The sequence below is a fragment of the Columba livia genome, chromosome 3, assembly GCF_036013475.1.
Source record: "Columba livia isolate bColLiv1 breed racing homer chromosome 3, bColLiv1.pat.W.v2, whole genome shotgun sequence".
Lineage (NCBI taxonomy): Eukaryota > Metazoa > Chordata > Aves > Columbiformes > Columbidae > Columba > Columba livia.
The window spans coordinates 107148190-107157633 of record NC_088604.1 but is presented as its reverse complement, the minus strand read 5'-3'; the positions used below and the strand labels follow the sequence as shown (position 1 = coordinate 107157633).

At 36.5% G+C, this 9444-nt stretch overlaps 1 pseudogene; it reads right to left on the bottom strand.

Moving 5' to 3' along the window:
* Window positions 1-2186: 2186 nt before the first annotated feature.
* LOC102084535 (histone-lysine N-methyltransferase SETMAR-like) lies at window positions 2187-8312 on the bottom strand (annotated as a pseudogene).
* Between the last annotated feature and the right edge of the window lie 1132 nt (window positions 8313-9444).

Sequence of the window (9444 nt, the reverse complement as noted above, 5' to 3'; positions counted from 1 at the left end):
GCAAGTGAGAAACATGGGCAGGAAACCAGAGAAATGGAGTAAAATGACTGTGCGGGCATACACTAAATTATTTGTTGAACGAAAATCTATGTTGATTCATAACATTTGATCAAAACTTACAAACTTAAATTTTGCCTCTTTCTATCACAGCAGCATGGGACATATAGTGCAGAATTGTGCTATTCGTTGTTTTGCTTTTTTTTTTTTTTTTTAACCTGCATATTGCAGCAGCAAATTTATTTCTGACTAGTAATACTTCCTCAATATTTATAAGCTGCAGTAACCTCCATGTGTTGCTGAAGGTCATAAAAAGGAAATGATGGAGGCCTTTATTCCAGTACCACACACTTGTGCATCCAAACTCAGTAGCTGTTTAATAACCATGACTTACATAATTGGATCTATATGGGTAACTTATTCTCACGTAAGAATGAATCTTGCCTTGGTACACTGACCAACCAGTTCATTGTTCAGCTTACATGAACACCCTCCTTTTAAACTTCAAATAAGCACAAGCTCAGCCTTTGGAAAACTTCTGAGAGACTAAGGGAGCTAAAAACTCAACAATCACAAGCTTTTGCACAAGCCTGAGTAGCTCATTGGATGGAACATTGAACTGTAACTCTAGAGAACTGGAGCCAGCATCAGCTGTGATATGTGATTTGCAATAAGTTACTTAATACCTCAGCATCTTGTTTGAGAAAGTTTTCAAAACAGGAATGCCATACTGTCTCACACATGATAGGAATTTAGCTAGGGGTGAGATCTCTACTGGAACTGTAATCTAAATTTTATTACCCAACCTGAAACCAAGAGCAAGCTTTCTTGCTGCATCAGTCCAAATATCTGTGGCATCTAAATCAGGGAAGAATGAATCTTCGTTGTCCTGGCATCTTTCCTTTATCTCTCCTTTAAGTGCTACAGTGCAAATTTCTATGTTAGCTGCTACTCACTGGTGTTCTTCAGCATCCAGATGCTGAAAAAGAAAAAAATCAACTTCATTTTACATTCATGTTGCAAAATCTTAACCCAAACGTAACTTTAAATATTTGTAGGGCCTTCCTTAGCAACAAATATGTTTGTTCTCTTTTCAAAGGCACACCAAAGAAGGACTTGAATAAAAAAGAAATGTAAATTGCTCTTTGTGCCAAGTTTAAGCGATGAATCCCCCAAACACCTTGTTGTTCTAGGGCTGGGTAGACTAAACAAAGAGAAGTTATCTTTCTTCCATTCTTGGTAGGATGTCAAGTGGATGTCTGTTTCTGTGCTACAAAAATACGTGTTGCCATTAAAGGATTAATAGATTATGAATATTTTTTTTTTTCTTTTTTTGTCTGGTCCGATTTTTTCAAAAAGAAATACATCTACCAAAAAAAAAAAAAAAAATCACAGGAAGAGCAAGATAGCAAATTTATTGACTTAGTCAAGGAGCTTAAAATTATTGTTCTCCACACATCTTCCATCACGCAAGGTCAGACCATTCGTTTGATTAGTGTTTTTAGACCAGAAACCCTTTCCTTAGGTTTAAATTCTGGCTGGAGTGAAGCAGAAGTTTCCTATTTTTTATGTCAGTGTTATGGTTTCCTAGCAGTGGTTCTAGTTAATGGTGAACTGTTGCTTTTTTGTTGCTACTGTTGTTTAGAAATCAGTGCAAAATATTCATATTTTTACAGAAAGGTAAAATCTCCAGGATGAGATTTTGCAGATTTTTGGGGTTTTTTTTGTTGTTGTTTTGGTTTTGTTTTTTTTTGCCAAACCACAGACCCATACTGAAATAGTTTGTGTTTGCTTTTCTCTGTTTTTTCTTTGTTTTCATTTGGGGGTTTTGTTTATTTTCTTATTTCGATGTGGGTTTTTTTGGTGTTGTGGGTGGGATATTATTCTTTTTTAATTTTTTTATATTTTGGAATTGATAGAAAAAAAGTGGCTAACTAGGAAAATCAATACACAAAGGTTAAAAGTCCCTGTTCCCTGGGTAATTTAGTTCTACCCTCAGACTTCTGGAAATCTACCCCAGGAAGTGAATTTTATTTGCCTTCTTTGCTGCAAATAGAGAAGAAATTATGGTACGCTGCTTTCTCTCCCTTACGTTGGTGATGCACAGTGTTAGGTTGGTGCAAAAGTAATTGCAGTTTCAGACCATGAACTTTTAATCATTATAAGCAGGCTCAAAAACATCTTTATTATTAAAAATAGGAACCATTACAATCAACACAGGTGAGAGAAACAAGTTTGTTTATTCCTGTAGTGTACGAATCCATGCTTCAGGATTCGACAAACTCTTGGAAAGCATTTTCTGCATCCTGCTGGTTGTGGAAGTGTTTTCCCTGCAAAAAGTTGTCAAAATGCTTGAAGAAGTGGTCGTTGTTGGTGAGAGGTCAGGTGAATATGCTGGATGAGGCGAAAATTTGTAGCCCATTTTGCTCAACTTTTGAAGCATTGTGTGTGCTATGTGTGGCTGGGCATTGACGTGGAGAAGAACTGAGCCCTTTCTTTTGAACAATGCCAGCTGCAGGTGTTGCAGTTTTTGGTGTATCTCATCAATTTGCTGAGCATACTTCTCAGATGTAATAGTTTTGATGGGATTCAGGAAGCTGTAGTGGATCAGACTGGCAGCAGAGCACCAAACAGTGACCATGACCTTTTCTTGGTGGAAGCTTGGCTTTAGGAAGTGCTTTGGGGGTTCTTCTTGGTCCAGCCACTGAGCTGGTTGGTGCCTGTTGTTGTATACAATCCACTTGTCATTGCACATCACAATCCAATTGAGAAATGGTTCATTGTTGCGTAGAGTAACAGAAGACAACACTTCAAAATGATGGGGTTTTTTTATTTTCATTCAGCTCATGAGACATCCATGTATCGAGTTTTTTCACCTTTCCCATTTGCTTCAAATGCTGAACGACTGTAAAATGGTCAACGTTGAGTTCTTTGGCAACTTCTTTTGTAGTTGTAACAGGATCAGCTTTGATGATTGCTCTCAATTGGTTGTTGTCAACTTCCAATGGCTGGCCACTATGCTCCTCATCTTCAAGTCTCTCGTCTCCTTTGAGAAACTTCATGAACCACCACTGCACTGTATGTTTGGTAGCAGTTCCTGAGCCAAATGCGTTGTTGATGTTGCAAGTTGTTGCTGCTGCTTTATGAACCATTTTGAACTTGAATAAGAAAATCAGTTGGATTTGCATTTTGTCTAACATCATTTCCACAGTCTAAAATAACTACAAAATAAAAAGCAAGTAATAAGTCAGTAGCAAAAAAAATTAAGTGAGAAAAGTGCATTCAAATTTTAAATAACATTACCACATTTATTTAAGAATGTATTCCAATATCAAATGGCAAATTTCAACAATGCAAAAAGAGGATTACTTTTGCACTAACTTAACAGAATAGAGGTGTGTATGGTAGGTAGAAAACTCAGACTTTTATTTTGGAGATCAAATGTCAGTCAGCTTGTGCTTCTCCACTGCTTTCCTGTCAATTAATTAATCTGGAAATCTGAGGATTTTTTGCTTAATTTGTTAGTACTGAAAACTTCATTGAGCCAGCCTAGTCCCAGACTCTCGTATTACTTTGTTATTTGTATTGATTCTAGTCCCAGAAGAAGTATAGAGCTGTAACAGAATGAAGGAAAAGATAAACTATTTCTATGGGCTGTAAACATACAGCCTTTGAACACAAACAGTCCCTCTAATCTGACTGTTATAATTAAAAGAAAAAAAATCCCTCTGAGCAAGTAATTTACACTTCCTCTGAAGCATCATGTATTGCCTACAATGAAAGGTATGACTAGTGGAATGGTTGACCCATAGAGCTGAAGAACCACAGGATTTCGTGGAATCTTTGGATTTTAAGGCTAAACTAAACTTTTTTGGTCTTTCAAAAGTATTTTGTTCTAGAGGAAGACTGGAGGGAAATTCATCTCTACACTTCATGATTCCTCTTTTTCCTATGGGTCAATAAGTAATAGATGTTTAGCTCTGTTGTGCTCCTGACCATTTCTCATTTAAGATGTTTCCTGTTTTCTCTAAAATGGTTTCTCATACATGTATTTTTGAATGAAGCAACTGCATTTTCTGTAGCTAGTTTATACTTTGAAGCAACACCGACATCTGAGAGCATTCATTGTGTCCTCTAAGGATTCAATTTCAGACAACACCGGTTTATACTCAGGTTCAACACCACAGAAAAAGTTCTTTTGATGCCTGACTCTGGGCATCTAACTTATATATTTAGCAACCTCGTCTTCATTGGTTTTCTGTTTATTTTAGTGGCTAAAGTGTGTCTTCTGCAGGAAGTGCTTCAGAGCAGGATGCAACTTGGGTGCTCTGGATTGATCTTGTCAGTACTTCGTCCATTAAACACAAAGACCAACATATTATGTTATGTGTCAAAGAGCTGCTATTAAAAAAAGCCCTCTCCTTTCCTGGAAGGGATACAGCGTCACATGCAGTGGTCTGAGAAGTTGGTTCTTACAGGCAGATTGTGTTTATAATAATGGTTTATCACAAGACATGAACTTCAATTTATAATGGGGACTTGTATGCACTTTTAAAACTCGGATGACCAGAAATGGTAAGTGGCAAAAAGGACAGGATCTTCTTATGATGCCCGAAGCCCATAAGCCTCCTCTTTGTTGGATCAGTTACCTTTTGCCTACTTTCTCTTCTCAATTAATGAAACAGTAAAAATGAAAAAAAATAATAAAAACACCCCAGCCTTTAAAGTTGTAAACTTTCAGTTTGCCAGCCACACAAAAATCATATGTGATTTTCTTGTAGGATAACATGAAATTCAGATGTGCATTTCATGCTAAAATAAGATTATCTTTGGTTTAATTATGATACATTGAGTTTGGCCTATTAAACAAAAAAATTCTGTGCCTGCTTAGCTTGAAGTTGAAACAACCAAATGAAAGACACACAGCTGAGAAGCATGGTCTCCTAACTACCGCACCCTATAAGAAAGAAAAACAATTTAAAAAAATAATAAGTGCTTTCTCTTATTTTCTTTAATTTAGGACATATTCAGCCTTACAATGATCCTAAGATGTGCCAGTGAGCAACACTAAAGATACAGTGCCAAATAATTTTCAGACATAACTAAAAAAGAAGCAAAGTCATTCAGGCAAAATAAGAACAACCTTGAACTTGATTTGAAAAATTAAAAAAAAAAAAAAAAAAAAAAAAACACACACAAAAAAAACAAACAAATAAACAAAAAACAAACCTCCAAGGATTTTCACTTTTGCATTCATTATTTGCATTTCAGGTACCAGTTAGAGACTCTGATTAAGACCAAGACCTTTATTGTCCTCAAGCCATACAGTGTGAGATATATCCTAAGAATTAACACTCTAACAAGGGTATGAGAGACAAAAATAGTTGAAGGAAGCATTATGCTCCTATTTTATGGGAAGGAAAACTGTAGCATGATGACTTAAGTGATTTGCTCAGAGTAAAACCAGAAGTCACTGGTACCCAGCTTTCATTAGTCGTAGACCGTGAGTGCAACACAATTCCTCTTCCAAACACTGCTTTTTTTTGTCATGTGAGTTTTCTGTCTGGTTTCCATTCCAGACTCAAAGCAAAGTAGCATAGATTCAAGGAAAAATCAAGGAGATTTGATTGAGCTCCTAGGACTCTTTTGAGTAGTTAATAAAAATAAACACCATACAACTTATGGGAAGGAAAGTGATGATAAGAAAACCATAGAAAGTTATACACACGCAATGCTGTAGTCTAAAGTTTCTTCAATTTCTAAAGGAAAAGAAAGGTGCCAACAATGTTCCTTTAAATCCCAGGAATTGTTCTTCCTTGAAATAGAGGGAGAAATTTTCTGCAGTCTGTGAGCTCCTACTAAAACACATCAATATCATTTTAACTAATTGTGTGTTGTCATAAACAATTATGAATGTTTTCTGAGAGTTCATTCAATATTAATAATAGAAAAAATCAGACATTCATTTATTACAACAATAATTTTTAGAAATATGAGCCCCTCCCTATAATTCTTTGTCAGAATAAAAAGAACAGCTAACACAAAAGACTAAGTACCTAAACATAGAATTGACTATAATAAATATAGCTGTTTTACTCTCCTGACTTCAGGTGGATTTACTACATCAAAAAAGACTGTGGTCATTAGTTCATTTTTCATAGCTTAATATGATTGTATGAATTTATGAGATAGAACAAGAAGTCCTAAAAAAGCCATAAGGAGCAGTTCCATATTCCACATTAAAAATGAAAACTTCACTTTTATTTAACAGGCAACATTAAAACATTAGCATAATTAAATGCCTTCAATTTTGATAGCTGATTCTCACCCTGGATGTGAACAGCCAGCCAGCCATTTCCAAAGTACATTTTCAAACATCAGTTCCTTTAGTTTATCAGAAATCAGATTGACATATCTTAACATTTTAAGCAAAGTTAACAAAAGAAGAAAACTGTGATTGCTCTGATCTCTTTGAAATTTGAGTCACTGTACCAACTTCAGGGCAAAAACTCCCCTTCAGAATCTGGATTAGCAGTCTTCTCACTTTAAACAGAGAACAAGAATTGAGATATTTTTCAACATGATATGTATCAAGCCTTCTTAACAGCACTACTAGACTCAATGCTATTTTCAGTTCTCAGTTGCTAGCAATACTTAGCCTGCTAACTCCAGATTCACAAGATAAATGACTTTATATATAAAAATGCAAGATACTATCCTTTTAATCAACACCAACCAAATATTCAGCTGAGACAAATACCATTCTTCAAGGACAGTTTAGTTGTCCTCTTGAAAAAAACAATCTCAACTGTTCCTGTTTGATGAAGAATACCACTGCTCAGCTAATTAAATACAAGTCATATTTCCATATGCCTGGATTTTAAGAAATATTATTACCTATAGAGTTAAATTTATTTATATTCTGAGTTTTGAAAACATAAGGATAGCATGTTAAAACTTCCCCCTGCAGCTGCAAGGGCTTGGAATATACTTTTTTGTAATAAAATATGAGACCTGTTCTGCTGGGGCTGTACTTCAAGAAGATGAGTGTGATCTCTCTGGCATACAGAAGAAGGTGAAAGTGGTGGTATTTTTCTTCACCATTTTTGGTTTTGGTGTTAAGAAGCTATTTAAGGTGATGGACTTGTAGCTACAATGGGAATGTGCTTTGCAGGAGGTAAGGACACCAACAAGCAAAGCACAGTTTTCATCCAAGTGCAAACTGGCAGTTTTTATCAAAAATGTTATTTGAACCAGACACATCATATAATCTGAGCAGAGTGAGGCTAACGTAATGACTTGAAGCATTACTTTTTTTTCCTCACCATTACAGAAAAAAAGGAAGTGGTTGCTTTTACAATGTGGAACAGCTATTAAATTAAATTAATAGATCTAATATGTCTGAATTTTTAGAAAGCTATCTGACAAAGTTTCCCTTGATAGATTATTGTAAAAGTTCCCTAAATACGGGTGAGGTAATACATTATTAAGATGGATAAGGAATTGGTTAGAAACCAGAGATATGAATTAAAGGTGTACATTATTCATACAAGTTCAGGTAAAGAGTTAAACCTCTCTGAGGTCTAATTGTGCCAATACTTTTTAATACTTGTTTTAATGTTTCAAACAGAGCTGTAGCATGCTCCTTTTTCATATTTGTGGGTGTTACCTGAGAGACAAGCGTAGCTCAGTGAACTGCAGCATTTATGGGCTTGAGCCAAAGGTTTCAGGGCAGTGGGTCAGGCCACACAGGACTATTTGCATTAGTGAAGTGAATGGCAGCACAGACACAATTTAAATGTTAACCAGCCAGAGCATTGCCAACCACTGACATGCATTGAAACACAGAGATGATGGTTAAATGACAGATATCAAAATGTCCCAGAGTGTGCTAAGGCAGTAGTGGAGAAGTTTTACAAATGTAAGCAGGGCCACCATTTTCACATTTGGGCAGATCTGCCAGAAAGGTAGTTTTTGGAGTCACTGCACTGATGACAGGCTGACAAACTGAAAACATATTGTCATGGCATCACTGACTGTGTTGTCCTCTTTTGGCTTGTACAGGCGATGGTAGCCCTGTCTAACATATCCAAGTGCTCAGATACAGCTGTGGTCACTAAAAGTGCAGCGGACATTTACACATGATTTAGATGGAGAAGACCACTAGTGCTCAGCCTCCCAGGCATACCTTCCTAAGCAGTCAGGTGCAGTCTGACCCACTGGCACACCTGGTCCATCACAGACCTGACTGACATCCCAGTGAGGTCTGGAGATTGCTGCTGCTGGATTTGCTGGAGTTGGATCACGTTGCTCATGACTGCTGTATCAGTTCCAGGCAGCTATGTATGTTAACATACTGAAATACATAGGTATAAAGATTTGAAAGCAGTGATTTTCACAGAAGGAAGACTGTGTACCAGCTTCTTCATGAGTACAATGATTACCTGACAACTCATAAGAAAGCTTTCCAGACATGTAAATTTTCTATTGTCCCCTTAATAAAAAAATGCCCCTTTTATGTAATGAGATCAGCTATACCAGCTTTTCAGACAATTTACATTCCTGGTATATATTCATATGGTACACAGTGACAGCACTTAGAAATCAAACCAGCAGTTGTGTTTGATTCACAGTGGTAGCTGAAAACAGTGTATACCATCTAAACTGGTAGATACAACCCCCAGCAGGGGCAATGTCTGAACTTTAAGGATACCACTGCTTTTCCAGAGATTGTGACGTGAATATTTTATGTGTGAATCAAGATTTTTCTTTTTCATTCAAAAGAAAGTGAAACGTAATTTGAATGCATGCTGTCAGATGAGTGACACCTATGGGGAAATTATAGCACAATAAACCAAGTCTGAGACAGAGAAATACTCTTTGACCAGAGAAGAAGCAATCACACTATAACAATAGACAGGACTTTTGGTACTTAGTACTAGCAGTCCTTTTGCACCTAAACAGGAGCAAGACAGCTGCAGAGAGAAGAATGAATATTTCTTTCTCTCTCATAGATTTTTCAAACATTTCTAGCTTTAAAAGTGACAGGTCACTTCTAGTTCAAGTGTAACATGGATGTACAGAACAAAATACCGGGAGAACAAAATGATCTGTTTGAGAATTTGATTGCATTTTGCTTTTCTATGTCTATCTTTGAAAAACCTGTATTTGAAAAAAGCCTCAACCCTTTATGAGCTGAAAAAAAGTCATGTGGTTGCCAGGAGCAGGATTACCTGGGGAAGTGGTTTGAATGGGCTAGCCCCGGTAGAGACTGCGAGGTAGATGTGGTAGCCCAAAGCATGATTTTTCTCTGCTGAAAAAGGCTATTGGTTGTCTGCAGTGTATTCATGCCCGAAGTTTTTACATTACTATATTCATTAAATGTTAATGTGTTTTTACATTGCTGTATTTTTTTCTCTGTGTTTTTTTCTCTGTGTTTTTTCCTCT